Below are 15,024 nucleotides of genomic sequence, written 5' to 3' on the forward strand. Positions count from 1 at the left end.
GTACATTGGACCCTGGGATATTGTCGGGATGCACTGGACTGGTTTTGTTTATCCTGGTCTTACATTATATTGTTTTACCCTGTTCTTGTCATATTTATTGTCTTTTAAGAAAATAACTTGTCTTTTGTAAATTGGTGTCTGTCGTGCTGTTTTGAGTCGGCAAATCTCCCCAGTAGAGGTTTTTTTTTAATAGTAATTAAGGTTCCCTTAACTTTTAGCCACCCTCACGGGTGTGACAATAGTCACACCATGCTGATCTTAACAAGGCTTACAAAGACCTCAGACACCTGCTGGAGAAAGACAGCGACTGCACCTGGACTGGGTAACCTTACTGCACTGGACTATTGGAGACAAGGATTCATTCCCAGAGGTCTCAAGATTAAGAAATTCCCAGCCTATGGAGGACTTCAGAGATGGGAAGCCATTCTCAATAAAGGTTGGGACACATTATATAACCAACTCACCACAAATAGAAGCTTATTCTGTGTGAAACACTGTGCCATTATAATAGCATTAGTCTTCAGGCTGTTTTGTTTGCACGATAGCAGCAGGATCATGAGCAGGAAGAACATCCTGTACATGTAGTAATTTGGGATAACGTTAGTTTTCACTGTGCTGTCCTGGTACGAGACTGGTTGAACATCAACCTGGGCTATGTCCACATGACTACGATTTCATTTTAAAATGTTTAAATTGTCTGCTGTGCAGTTGGTTGCTTAAATGCAGAACATGGTGGCAGAAAACATAGGTTGGGAGTTGTTGCAAAATAAATACAGCGACATCGATAATGTGAGCACTATCCATCGCCAGAGGACACCATGGCAGTGGGAAAAAACTAGGTATGTAGGCCTAATATTAGCTATACTGTTTTGAATTTTACAAAAGAAAAACAAGGATTTTAAATATTGGCTAATGGCCCCTAAGTTTTAAACAGTGTCCTGTTAATCACAACCCAAATGTGAAAGAAAGTTGCACACATCTTTTGTGTTAGCAGCATGAAATGAATGAATGAATCTTGTTTGAGTCAACCTTGACCCAGTAAAGAACTTTTCTCTTCCAATGCTATGATTGTGAAGTAACCCACAGTTTGTATGTGTATGTACTTACAAAAATAATTCTGTGTGTATGTACATGTATAAACTGAGTGTGTTTTGTGTTCACAGGTCAGTTAACTACAAAATTGAAGGCCATACGGATCAAACATCAACAGGCTGTTGATTCTGGTTGAAAATGTGGCGTGGGCGAGTAGTCTTGCTCTGTTTTGAGCTCTGTGAGGCAGTTTGGGGAGGATCTCCTACTACAAACACTGAGGGTATAGAGACAGGCAATGTCGCCATGGACAACAATGCCAGTGCTGCCGATGCTCAGTTGTCACTCGTGCCCCGTGGGGATGAAGATGCAGAGGAAGCTGTGCCTGCAGAGAAGATGGAGAGTTGACTCCAATGACTCGATGCAACAATGGGTGGTTATAGGAGAGAGAGCGCTGCTCAGATTCGATTGCACAGGAGAATGTTGACATTAAAACACGGCTCCTCCAACAGCTAGAGGCAACAGTTACTGAGTTTGTTCAGACTATGGGCAGGTAGTCATCTACAATGGACCAGCTGAACTCTAACATTAAACTGCTAGTGCAGTGTATTGTGGGTTCAGGAACAACAACTCGTTATGTGCCTCCATGCTCACCATACACAACCCATCATAGCAGCTATTCCTATGGTCACACCCACAAGAATGCCTCTACAGGAGGTGAGTGCAGCTGCACATGTCCAGCACAGCAGTCGGCCTGCACCAAACAGACTGTACATACCTGTAAATAATGTAACAACTCTTTATCTTTCGTTGTTGTGTGCCATCTTCTGTGTGTTGCTATTTATTGCGTGTTTGGAGTACTTGTATATGTGCACATGTGTATATAAACCTTTTTTTGTTTGTTTGTTTCCTGTTTGTTTTTGCTCATTTTATTAAAACATTATGAAATGCATCATGTTTTTGTCTTACTTTTTAAGCAGTCTCTGGGTCAGTGACAAATAAGGTTTGGCAATATGAGACATTCAAAACAAAAACCTAAATATTTCCCATTCTTTGCCAAATTATATACAAATTGTTTTTAAAAAAAAAAAAAAAAAAAAAAAAAAAAAAAATCTGCAGTGCTATAACAAGCACTGCAGAAGGGGAAGTCATTTTATGCACCACATTACCTTTCCTGTGCATTATAACAATTTCTATGGTTCTAATGTAAGATTATGCCAAAATAGTGGAGAATGTGTTTTGTTGTGAATTCCACCTCGAAAGCAAGTTCGGTTATTTGGTCCAAAGTTACTCCCTCTAATATTTTCTCAAAAATTGAAAGAAAAGAAAAAGGATTCAGGTAATTTTTAAGTTCAGCTGAAAAATTTTATTTATTTAAAAATTCTATGAGGACAGAAAAGATCACATCTCCATGTTGTTATCACATTTGTCTTTCAGGTTCAGTTACTTGTTATTTATCACTCCACTACACTTAAAGGACAAATATTATACTTTTGACTCCACTATCTTTCAGTGACGTACTCGTTACTTTGAAGTAGAACTTTTAGTCAGAGTAATGAATTTTATCTTATTTAGAAACTGTAATAGACCAAACACTGTGCTCATCACAGCAGGAAAAACAATCACAGTCAGTCATGTCTGAACAGCTCAGTCTGAACTTGGCAGAGGCCTAACGACGGCTGGTTAAGGATTCTTAACCAGAGACCACGGCCTTATCTTTGAAATTTTAGTATAGTAAAGAAAGATTTGTTTCATTTGAAATGTTTGCTGTGTTTCATATGACCAAACTTCATTATCAATTAAAAAAAAAAATGCCAGTGGTTATCCTTTTGCAGATTTTGCATTACTCTACAGTGAGTAAGTCAATCCATTCAGTAGGTTGTTTCAGAGTCATTAGGTTGTGTGAACACTCTGTGGAACAATACAACAATGCCTCAACAAAACTACAAATACCTAAAATAAAAATAAATATAACAACAAGTAAAAATTTGACTGAACAACTTTCACTTGGAGTCATATTTGACCAGGAGTATGTACACTTTGACTCAAGTAGTGGAGTTGTGTACTTTGTCCACCTCTGGTTGGATAAAGACAAGGTAACAGAGAAGGGGCTCATCGCTTCTTCTGATGAAGCTTTAACGTGAGTCTGAGAGTCTGTGTTGAGAGAAGATGACGAGCTGCTGTTTGGGCACCACTGGAGCTGAATAAATGACTGGTTCCCGCATTATTTAAAATGTTTTATGTTGACAAGGAAGAGTGATATATTATATATATATATATATATATATATATATATATATTATACACACAAACATATACACACACAGCCGTATGCAAAATGGATTGACCTGTCTATCAAAAGTGAGTATTTAACTTCATTTGTTTTTGTCTTTCATGTTGGATCCATCAGCACTGTGAGGGGTTACAAAATAGACTAATGTGTGCAGAGCCCGTTCCCTCCAAACATTACTTGAATCTCTTAAGAAAAGTTCATGAAAGTGAGCTAAAAGTGATGACAACTTGTTACATGACAGCTGTGACAGGAAATAGCAGGAACAACCAGAGCTGCATTTACAATATTGTTGGGGGGGTGATTATAATAATAATAATGGCAATGAAATACAATTGTCGTACAAGCGATTTCTCTGTTGGGACCCCTCCAGTCAGTGTTTGCCTTGGGACTGCGTCTGCTTTTCAACTCTCTGACAGTTCATGCACACTCACAGGAGAGCTGAGCGGAACAGAACTGTCAATCACACACACACACACAGCTGCCACATGACTAACGTTCTCACACAGAGGGATCATTATAACACTTCCCTGGGATATATGTGTGCTCACTGTTATGTATGTGTGTGTGTGCGTGTCTATCATACGCTACATTTGGGGACAAATTTAAGACTGAAGACCAATCAACTGGGGACAAAAGACGTGTCCCCAATTTGGATGGGGTCTTCAGGAAATTAATCTAGGTCTATGTGGTGTTCGCAAAAGTGACATGTGTATGTGCAGTGCAAGTATGTGTGTATGTGTGTGGAGAAATCTGCTGATTCTGTTCCTTCACTTTCACCAAGATTAAGCTGAGATGTCTTGAAATGAGGCAGAGTGAAGGCTCCCATACTGTATGTCACATGCCAGAGCACATGACACCAGTGCAGATATGATTATATAACACACACACACACACACACACACTACTTTAAGCGTTCATACATTAAAAAAAGTGTTGAAAAACACTATTTGGTCTTTGTTCACAGTCTCTACAGTTGTTATGTCCCATCTGGGGGGGCCAAGACACAACATGAAGATCTTCCCCAAGTCCCAAGTAACCATAGAAACAAATCACTAAGATGTTAACCGGTGTATATATTTACTAAGTATTTTCAGGAGTCCATCCCTACTGACTTTCAAAATACAACATCAGCTTCTGGCAACAATGGAACAAAAGTGAAAGGTGTGTCTGGTTGGGACAGGAGGTGGGTGAGGTTCTCTCCCCTTACAGCTCTAGGTTCCTTATGTTTGGTGGTCATCTGACAGGAGCCAATCAGCTGCAGCTGTCAGTGCTACGCACCAATGCCCAACTCGTCTCTGGCACACACCTATTTGCATATCCTCTCATTCACACATCATGCCAACATTCAGGCCACAGGGAAAAACAAAGAAAAACAAAACATACAGCCCAGATACTACCGTGTCCTAACAACATCATTCCCAAAAAGTAAAGAAAAGGGATTTTGGGGAGAGAGGGCATCAGTAACGACACCATCAGACCCTTTCTTCTGAACAATCTGCAAGTTGAAAACCTGCAGGAGGATGGACCAGCGCATGAGTCACTGATTTGAGTTACGCATCTGAGAAAGAAGCACTAATGGATTACGGTCTCTAAAGACTTGAATGGGTTGTGAGCTTGAGCCAACATACACTTCAAAATTCTGTGGAGTCAGCAGCAAGGCGAGGGTTTCATTTTCTATAGTGCTATAGTTAAGCTGCTGTTTATTCAACTTCTTAGAAAAGTAGTAGATGAGATGATTGATACCATGATGGGCTTCCTGCAGAAGAACTGCACCTGCACTGGCGTCCACCTCCAGTTTGATGGGATGCACAAAGTGGGGCGTGGTGAGGACCGGGGCTCTTATTCTCAGAGCAATATGAAGTTACTGTAACTCTATACTTTTCTTACAGCTGCATTCACAGACTTTGGTCAGCACGGAGGCAACACAACACTCACATATTATCACCTCATAAAGTGGTTATGGCTACTGTGTTATTTGCTTATTTACACACAAATGACAGCACATGATGTAATGACGAACATGGGAGGAGAAAATTTTACAATTTGCTTTGTTGAGTGCTCACAGATGTCTCCATCAGTTCAGTAGAACTCCATTGAGACTACTTTATTTTTGCAAATAAAAGACAGCTATGCAGTTCATTTGCAAACAATCTAGAAAAACAAATTAGAAAAAGTCAAAATATGCATGAATTTATTTGAGCAGCCATGCGCTAGCTGGCCAGCAATGTCGAACATCACAAAGGCACATTTAAAAAATGTGTGCATATTAAAAATGCAAATGCATTTATTAGTCTATACACAAGATAGACTGACCATTTCTTGTACTTGTTGGGAATCATTTTAAACCTGCTGAACTCGAAAATATGCAGAACACAGGCACAGGATTAAGAGATTTATTGTGATACTCCAATGGGCCAGACTGCAGCAGGCATGTGAGGCAGGCAGGTAGGGCACAGCAGTGATGGCAGAGTGGAGCTGAAGTTTCCAGGCGGATCCACTGAGCAGGTGAGTTCAGGCTTTCTTGAGACAGGGACTAGCTGGACGTGGCGACTGTACAGGAACCAGGGAAGAGGAGCAGACAAAGGTTGGTCAACGGACTAAACAACAAGAGACACTGATTATACAGAGCCGGGTATAAGTACTGATCATGGGTGGAGTCATGATGAGGTGATGAGCAGCAGGTGAGTAGAAGGTCTTGGAGGAAACTGGAAAGTAGGTCAGCCATGCCCAGCCTGACACACACACACACACACACACACACACACACACAGAATACTGCTTAACCATAACAGTACTATGGCTGTTCACAAGTCTAATTTACAACTTTTGACAATTACTGAGTTCTGGTATAGATAGACTGTTGGAAACCAACAGTCTCTGATCTAAACTGAAGTAGCATTGTTACTGGTAAGTGACCTTGCATTGTATTTAAAGACAGCAAAAATCTTGCATAAATGTTCACGTACAGAGTTAGAAATAAATGACTTTGCATGGTTAACACGTCTCCCAGGTTAATCCACAAACCACACAGGACCAAGGACTGGTCCACTTACAACTTTTTTTCTCTCTCAAATGTTCAGCAACAGACTGAGTGGAAACTTGCTGCAGCTGCCCAGGTGAGTGTCTTTAATAGACCCCTGCGTTAGGCACTAAAATCCTGAGCGTCAAAACAAAGGAGGTCTCATCTCTGGGTTTTTCGGTACAGCTGGATTTAGAGCCTAATTAGTGTTTGCCCCTGACATTTAAAGTCAAGTCAACACGTGGCAATTTTATTTATACAGCACCAAGGGCACTTTCCATACAGATCAGGTCTAGACTCTTTACAATACACCCAACATTCCCCCATGAGCAAGCACTTGGCGACAGTAGCAAAGAAAAGCTCTCTTTTAACAGGATGAAACCTCGAGCAGAACTGAGTGGGCGGCCGTCATCTCTCTCTCTCATCTCCCTGTCACCATGATTACATTTACCATCCAACCATCCATTATCTATACCACTTATCCAAACTGGGTCACGGGGGGTGGGGGCTGGCCATCTGACATTGGGTGAGGGCCGGGTACACCCTGGACAGGATGTCAGTCTATCACAGGGCTGACATATAGAGACAAACAGCCATTCACACTCACATTCACACCTACGGGCAATTTACAGTCACCATTTAACCTATTGTGGCTGTCTTTGGATTGTGCGTACCCGGAGGGAACCCACACAGACACAGGGAGAACATGCAAACTCCACACAGAAAGGCCCCAGGCCCAGGGTTCAAACCCAGAGCTGTGAGGCGACAGCCACCGTGCCATGATTACATCTGCCTATGGTTTTATTCTCATAGCCTGATCCTGCTTGTCTCACTGTTTGCTTGACGTCTTTATTGACCTGTTTTCCATCTTCAAGCATCCGGCAAAAAAAAACAAAAAACAAAACACCCTTTTCTTTTTGTCTATAATACTTTTTAAACACCTTTGTTAGCTACGGTTTATTAATAGGAAAAAAAAAAAAATTAATATTCTTGGCGGAACACAATATTCCACTCTCACAATAGGACAAAGAGAAGATGTAAAAAATTGCAAAAAACAAAAGAAAAAAAACACAAAGCTTCTTTGCTCCCACAGGTCATTCAAGCAACGCCCCCAAAATGCATCTTGTTCTGATCTTTATTTCAGTCACTTCAATGGGTTTCTTTGCTTGGGGCCCCCATAGTTTAGGATCGCCACTGCATACAGCTCCCTGGACATCGAACCAGTCGTTCCATAGTGGAAATGCACCCCCCACACTGTACCCACACGAACACTCAGACTCTATCCTGCACAAGGAAAACACTTCAAATACCTGCACACCAGAGAAGACAAGCAACTGCAGTGTTGCAGACTCCAGTGTGAGTGGCTGCAGATTAGAGGCCAGACCCAAACACACCTGTACACCATCAGGCCATTACCATGCACTTCACCCCACACCCCACAGGAAAACCACACCCACATGACACACATTAGGTGCTAAACAATGGTGTTGATCAGTGAGCTCAAAATCAGGCCGATACAGGTCCACCCTCGTCTATGTTTAGTCTATTGATGGTGTTTAATTTCAGTTAAAATAAGATATTGCAAGCTCTCATTTCATGACATAGTCCATTTCTTGTGTATTTATCTTGTTACAGACACTTGACACTCTGATCCCAAGTTATCCCACTCAGATCAGGAGGGTACAACTTCAATGCACTGATAACTCGTTTTTGAGTAGTTGGTCTCCCTGAAATGCAGGCTACATAATAATAACCTTTAAAATACACACTTTCATCCATCGAATGACATGAATCCATTGCACCTTAGTTTCTGCATCAGTTGGGAATGACTTAAAACTCAGGTGTGATTGTTTACTTGAACTAACACTGCATTTTGGAACGCAGGCTGCAGTCATGCCATTATTTGACCTTTACATGGAAGTGTGATAAAGGCCTGTTGTGAACTGTCTTATGGTAGTTTTAATCAGGCTCTTGCTGTTTGAACCCACTGTATCTGAGGGAGGAGGCTGACAATGGTGACCTTTTGCTAGTCTGTGCGTGAGAGAATCTGAGAGAGGGAGGATTCATGTGGGCCTGGCAGTTTGTGAAGGAAGTGCTGGCTCTGTGTGTGTGTGTGTGTGTGTGTGTGTGTGTGTGTGTGTGTTTGTCTTTGGGGACTCCAATGACTTTGTGGGTGGCAATACTTTATTGCATCTGTCAGCACAAATAAACAGCAAAGTAAGCTGTGATTAATAAATGATTAAAGTTTGGAAAACATTTTGGTCTTTGATGTTCAGGGATCAATTGCTAATAACCACCTCTAGTAAAGTCATTTACAGTCTATCTGCACTCAGGTAAATACTGAATAAGTAAAGGTTTGGTCCATTCAATGGGACTCAGAGTGATTGTGATCTCTCTCAAGGCCCAGTCAGAGGCACAGATAGTGGCACAGCAGAGTTCGTCCTTGCACCCTTGTCAAACAGACTCGGTGAAATAATCTCCTGGGTTAACACTGCAGGTAGAGGCTGCGAATGGGATGAATTGAAATACTGCATTTTAACCACCAGGAAGTTACAGGATCTGGTCTTGGAATAGACATGAACACCCACATGGACAGTCAGAAGCCTCCACAGGAGAGTTGACAAGGAGGCACAGAGGACAATGAGGCTAAGACTCTGTGTGAGGTGAATTTGAGTCAAAAGTTTTACTCATTGTCAGAATCAAATCTGAGCACACAGACAAACATATTGATATCATTCAGTGTGAATTCCATTCCATTATCTCGACATGAATAAAGGTCCATCGATTTGCTTAAAAATCATAGAAAAAAAAATTCTTGCCTGAGAGTCATCATAAGCCATAATTGTCTGCACAACCACGAGTGCATAGCTAACAGGATTTCCTCCTAGCTAATTCTGCTTCTAATCATGTCAAAAATGGTGGCAAAATGTCAACAAATAGGCTACTGACCTGGGCTCAAAAGAGAGTATCTGTACCTTTCAGGAGCTGACAGTACAACAGCATATTTTATGATGGCTTTCAAATTGCTCTCAGAAACATTTTTGAATTACTCCATCATAACAAAAATGTCAAAATTCACACTGAGCTGATATATATATATATATATATATATATATATATATATATATAAGAAAACAGCTCTTCCTGCAGAAAAACATATATCCATATCCATATATATCCATTATAGTATACAAGGACATTGTTGCAGATGGGATCAAATGTAAGTAGTTGCATCTGTATTACGGTTATTACTGGTATGAGGGAGAAAAACAATATTAAAAATCAGTGACCGGTTAGATCATCCCACCACCCCAGAGAAAGAAATGCAGTCTGAATGGAGTTATAGAGACTACTTGAGGGCTAGCTGGTGAACTACAGCTAAAACAATAGCAAAACAGTAGTTGTCTTTGTATTTTCTGTGCTAGGCTGTTAGTTATCCCCTTGATATCCAACATGTTAATCAGATACCTTTCTACACGTTTGTTCTGTACATACCAGCCAGGTGTGCTGAGCGAAGTGGAAAAGATAATGATAGTAATTTAAACACCAAGGCAACCAAGGTCTAGAGCAGTGATCGTCATGTGATCGAATATGGCCCGCCAAAGCCTCCAATCCGGCCCACGATTGAATTCCGAAATAGTGAGGAGGAAAAAGAAAATCTCTTGTGGTATTTAGGGTATCCTTTAAAAAAAAAAAAAAAAAAAAAAATTAAAAATCCCCGCTATCAAAGCAACCCAAAAAGCAATTGAGATCGAGTTCTCCTCCTTCATCTTCACTGTGAAGTTGCCACAGCAGCCTCCCTGACAACAAATCTGCCTGGAACCAATCAAGTTTGTTCCAAAACGCATCAATTTCTTCCAGTGATGGACATGACAGCCCCACAAATTTCAAGGCAAAATATCTCTGGTGGCAGGCAGCAGTATAGGTGATAGGAGCCTGACTGATAAAGGCTAAAAAATTACATCCATTTTGTAAGAAAATTTAAATATCAAAACAACAACAACAACAACAACAACAAATAATTAATGAGGCCAAAATGTAAATTTTATTTTATTTTAAAGTCTGGCCCCCACAGTGTCTGCCAAGAAAGATTCTGGCCCTTCCACAAATGTAGTTGATGACCCCTGGTCTAGAGTTTCTGAGCATGCATGATGTTTCACCAGTCTCTACCAGAGATATTACGAGCCAACAGCAGACATGAAAAATGAAGAGCATTCAACAGCACCTCTAAATACATCTGTTACGTCCCCAAGTGGTCCAGGGGAGTGGGGAGGAACAATGTTAAATAAACTGGGGAGAAGGAATAATCAGGAAACCAAGGTAAGGTCACAGATAAGGTAATTTATTACAACGTAAATAAGGTTACCAAAATCCTTTCACAGTAACGCAAAACGAGCTCCGGGAAACGGGTGGAGCCGGTGAAACCTGGGAAAGAAAAAAGCAACGATCAGGAACAACAAACAGAAAACAGAAACACCCTCCCAGCCACAGGGAGTAACACACAGACACTACCTCGTGTACACACAATCCATCCTCAATCCTCCTCATACTCCAGGCTCTGATTGTCCAACCAGGTACAGCTGTGCTGGTTCACCTGCTGGAAAAAGGGGAGGGGCCAAGGACACAACACACATACACAAACACCACTCCGGCATGTAACAACATCAATATATAAATTAAACCATCATTTTAGACTATTAAACTTACATAATGGTGGACAGAAGCAGAACAGTGTTCTACATTGTGAACACCATTACAGCACAGAACAGCCTAAATAAAATAGAGGCCAATGGCAGTCTTTTAGAATGAGTTAATTTGAGATGAATTTGAGAGTATGTGTTGCTGAAGGCCAGTGTGTGGTTTGTTAGAGATGAATGAGAGCAGTCAGACAGTCAGCCCGCCTGAATGAGCTGGAAATGAAGCAAGACAGGTTTGGCACTGTGGATAGGAAATGATTTGTAGAGTCGGACATCACAGCCACCTTCACCCACCTGTACGTCTCTGAACTAAGCTGTCTTTTGTGGATCTACACTGATCTCATGAAGGCTACTGCCTCTCAGGGGTCTTTGTGGCGGAAATGTGTGCGAGTTACGGGACAGTTGAATTACTGTGAGGTGCTGGCTGAGACAGCAGACTGAGACACCATGAAGCAGAGAGACAGGGAGTCAACAGCGTGGCTTATCAGAGCTTTTTGGTAAAAACAGCTAACTGTGACGTCTGGAAATGAGGTTGAGCTGCCGATCATAAAAGGAAAACGATGAGCTTGAAAATGCTAAAACGTTCCACAGAACTGAGAACAGCATTAGACTCTGAGGGTTTGTCATTTTATCCATTGTTGTTGTATAAAAGTAGTGATGGGCAGCAGTGCCTTCAAAGCAATCATTCAACCTTTTGAATGAACAGTTATTCAATTTAGGCAATAGTTAGATGAGAAAATCTCATCTCTGATCCGGAGATCCATTCTGGAGTCTGCAGACTTAGCTTAGTTTAATTAACCAATCCTGGAGACAGCTCGGGTTTAGGAACCAGTCCTGGAGACAGTTAGCTTAACTAACCAATCCTGGAGAGAGCTGGCTTCGTCTAGCGTACAGACTGGAAACAGGAGGAAAAAGTTATCCCGATTTTGCCAAACATAACAAAGTCCACTGGAAACTCTAGAGGCTAGGACACACAGTGTTGAGGCAATTATGAATATGACTGAATGAATATGATCCATTGATTTGACCAAGCTGTTTGCTTTGTTTTTCAGTAGTCACTCTCTGCCTCTGTAGGCTGTGCAATCCTACATGATCGGATAGTGCCTTGAGATAACGTCTGTTGTGATTTGATATATAAATACAATTTGACTTGACTTGACTTGATTCTCCACCCTGGTGGTTAGCGTTCATACAGGTATATATTTATGTACACATCCACATGAGAGTTGGTGTTCTTTCAGGATTTGTCACATGAATTTCAATTATTTACTGATTCATAAGGTTTTGCTCCTTCTCACCAGAGATGATGGAAACCATGTTTTTGTGTTTATTCTTTCAGGTTTGATCTGATTTAACACATTATATCTCCCAAATATTTAGTTTAGTTTATATGACAAATAGTGATATGCCCAGTGCAGTCGTGCAGGAGTTAAGCTACTATTTGCCTGGTTAACAAATAACATCAGTAGACCTATTTATGGGCCACAATCAACAGAACAGAAATACATACATAAATACACAAACCAGAATTATTGAACTGTAAAGTTTTTATTAAAATGACATGTACGCCTTACCGGATTTTGTCTGTTATTAGTATTTTTGTTGTTTGGTGACAAGGAGGAATGCATGTCATTGCATGTATGTCATAGCTCAGTGTGGATGTAGCCTCAGGCTACACACACCTGCATTTTGCAGATAATTGCATCTGCTGCAGCAGTCAATCAGTGACAATATATTAGTTTTAGTGACCATGCTGTATTTTGCAGTCTTAGTCAGGAGTGCCCTAAAATGCTAATGGCATTATCCACAAGATTACATGGGCATCACCTGTTTGTGAGTAAGACAGGAATAAACCTCTTATTTTTCCCATAAAGGTCTTTTATATTTGAACATAATATATGTACAGAGGATTTAGTTTTACTGTAACAAAGGTAAAGGACAGTATTATAAATATGTTCCAAATGTTTGGATGAGCTGGAAATTGTCTGGTATCCCCAGATTTCTTAGTTCATCTTCCCTGTCTGTCTTCATATTTACCAGATGTAACCACAGCCACTTTGTCTCTGTGCTTTTCACCCCTACATGACCCTTTTAGCTTGTCTGTGTTCTTATCTCTCTGTTTACCTGCCTGCAGAGTCAAGGAAACATCCAGAGAACAACGTGCTCAAAGCGTCTTTCATCCACTTATTTTCAGATGAACAGATCATCAAACCAAATCTACAACATCAGTGTTGTGTTTTTATCATGTCAGCTGCATCAAATCTGACATATTTGCCCGTTAGACTAACGTGATAAATTATGAAAATCTCATGAACTAATGACTTGAATAAAAACAACCTAATAATAAATGCTTGCTGTCAATCATAGATGACAGAGGGGTAAGAAGGCTGGGTTTCAACTGACTGATATGACAGCAAAGCAACACATGCCAATCCAATCCAGTTATAATCAAAAGTTTTCATTTAAAACTTTTTCCATTTGGGCACTTTGTACATATTACACTGATTTTAACTATGATTGAAGTTACACCCACTGTACACTACCCTCAGACTCAAGTTGAAGTTGAGATTTATTGTCATTTTCACACATGTCAACTAAAGGATAACGAAAGGCCATTCCTGATGGACCACGGTGCAACATAGGATTTAAGGATAATAAGCGCAACAAAGAAAATAATAAAACATCACATAATTTTAAGAGAAGTGAGTAGTGAACGGTCTTATATCAGCAGAAACGACTCATTTAGCTGTAAATAAGTGTGACGTCAATTCTATACAGTGCAGTGGATTGGAAGGTACAGAGGGTCAAAATGACATGTGAGTTGGCTTGTTGGGTGTAGCTGTTGAGGATCGAGGGTGAAAAGGGAAGATGGTATCCTGGTATCCTGCTGGATGGTAGGAGCATGAAGAGGCTGTTGCTGGGGTGGGTGGGATCCTTCACGACCCTGAGGGCCTTGCAGACGCACCGTGCTTCAAAGGTGTATAGCAAGGATTAGAAGGATGAGAATGAGAAATACAGATGGTCTTGTCTGCTGTTTTCACTGTCAGTTGTAAGGTCTTACATTCAGAGGCAGAGATGCAGGTGGTCAGGAGGCTCGTAAGGGCAAATTATATGCTGAAAATATTTCTAAGAGAAGAGGTTAGAGAACTTATTAAAGAGCTTTAGAGGTTCTGGTTGGCTTAGGACAGCCACTGATAGGTGGGGAGGATGATGGCACCCGGCCACCGAAGAGCTTAGATCTGTCAGGAATCTACCTGGCTGAGGAAACAAGGGCAGACATCTTGTCAAGTAGCAGTCTCCTGCTAGAGAGGAGATTGCATTGCGGTTTCTGACATTGCTTTTATTAGCCTCACATCCAGCAGTTTTTGTAAGACTCTGAAACTGACAATCTGACAAGCGTGCCCTTTTCACACAGTCACTGCCCTGGCGTGTAGAGGTGAGACAGTTAACAAGGTTTGAGCTTCTCTCCTAAGCTCTTTTTAATTCTGCGCACGTCACTTTACATGTGAACAACCAAACTCATGAACAGCAGCTTTTTGTTTATGCAACTTATTGTCCTCCACTACAAGAGAGAAATATTTTACTTTTTACTCCTCTACATTTATTCTACAGCTATAGCTTCTTTGCAGATTCAGCCCATATGCGAATGTAATTTAAATATAAACATATATGTAAAAATTATATATCAAACCTATTAGAAGGTACAATTTCATATATTGACATATGTCTAGCCCATGGAAATATGTGTTAATAATAGTGTTAAATAAATAATAAATAAGAAAAACATAGATAGCATATAGTATATATATATATATATGTATGTATGTATGTATATATATATATATATATATATATATATATATATATATATATATATATATATATATATGTTGTTTGTTTTCATTTACTTGATTATATAAATCAAATATATATTGTTAAAATATATGGTCACAACATGTTACACCAATTCATCAAATACATTCTTA

At 40.3% G+C, this 15,024-nt stretch overlaps 1 long non-coding RNA gene across 1 annotated transcript; it reads right to left on the reverse strand.

The window, feature by feature from the left end:
• Positions 1-5,701: 5,701 nt before the first annotated feature.
• LOC139605889 (uncharacterized) lies at positions 5,702-8,747 on the reverse strand. The gene is made up of 2 exons (XR_011684495.1): positions 7,652-8,747; positions 5,702-5,872 (listed from the first exon to the last, which is right to left on the reverse strand). It is a non-coding gene; the product is annotated as an uncharacterized lncRNA (long non-coding RNA).
• Between the last annotated feature and the right edge of the window lie 6,277 nt (positions 8,748-15,024).

This window comes from Trachinotus anak, unplaced genomic scaffold, assembly GCF_046630095.1.
Source record: "Trachinotus anak isolate AG129_WGS33_773 ecotype Australia unplaced genomic scaffold, CSIRO_AGI_Tana_v1 ptg000021l, whole genome shotgun sequence".
In the NCBI taxonomy this organism is placed as follows: Eukaryota; Metazoa; Chordata; class Actinopteri; order Carangiformes; family Carangidae; genus Trachinotus; species Trachinotus anak.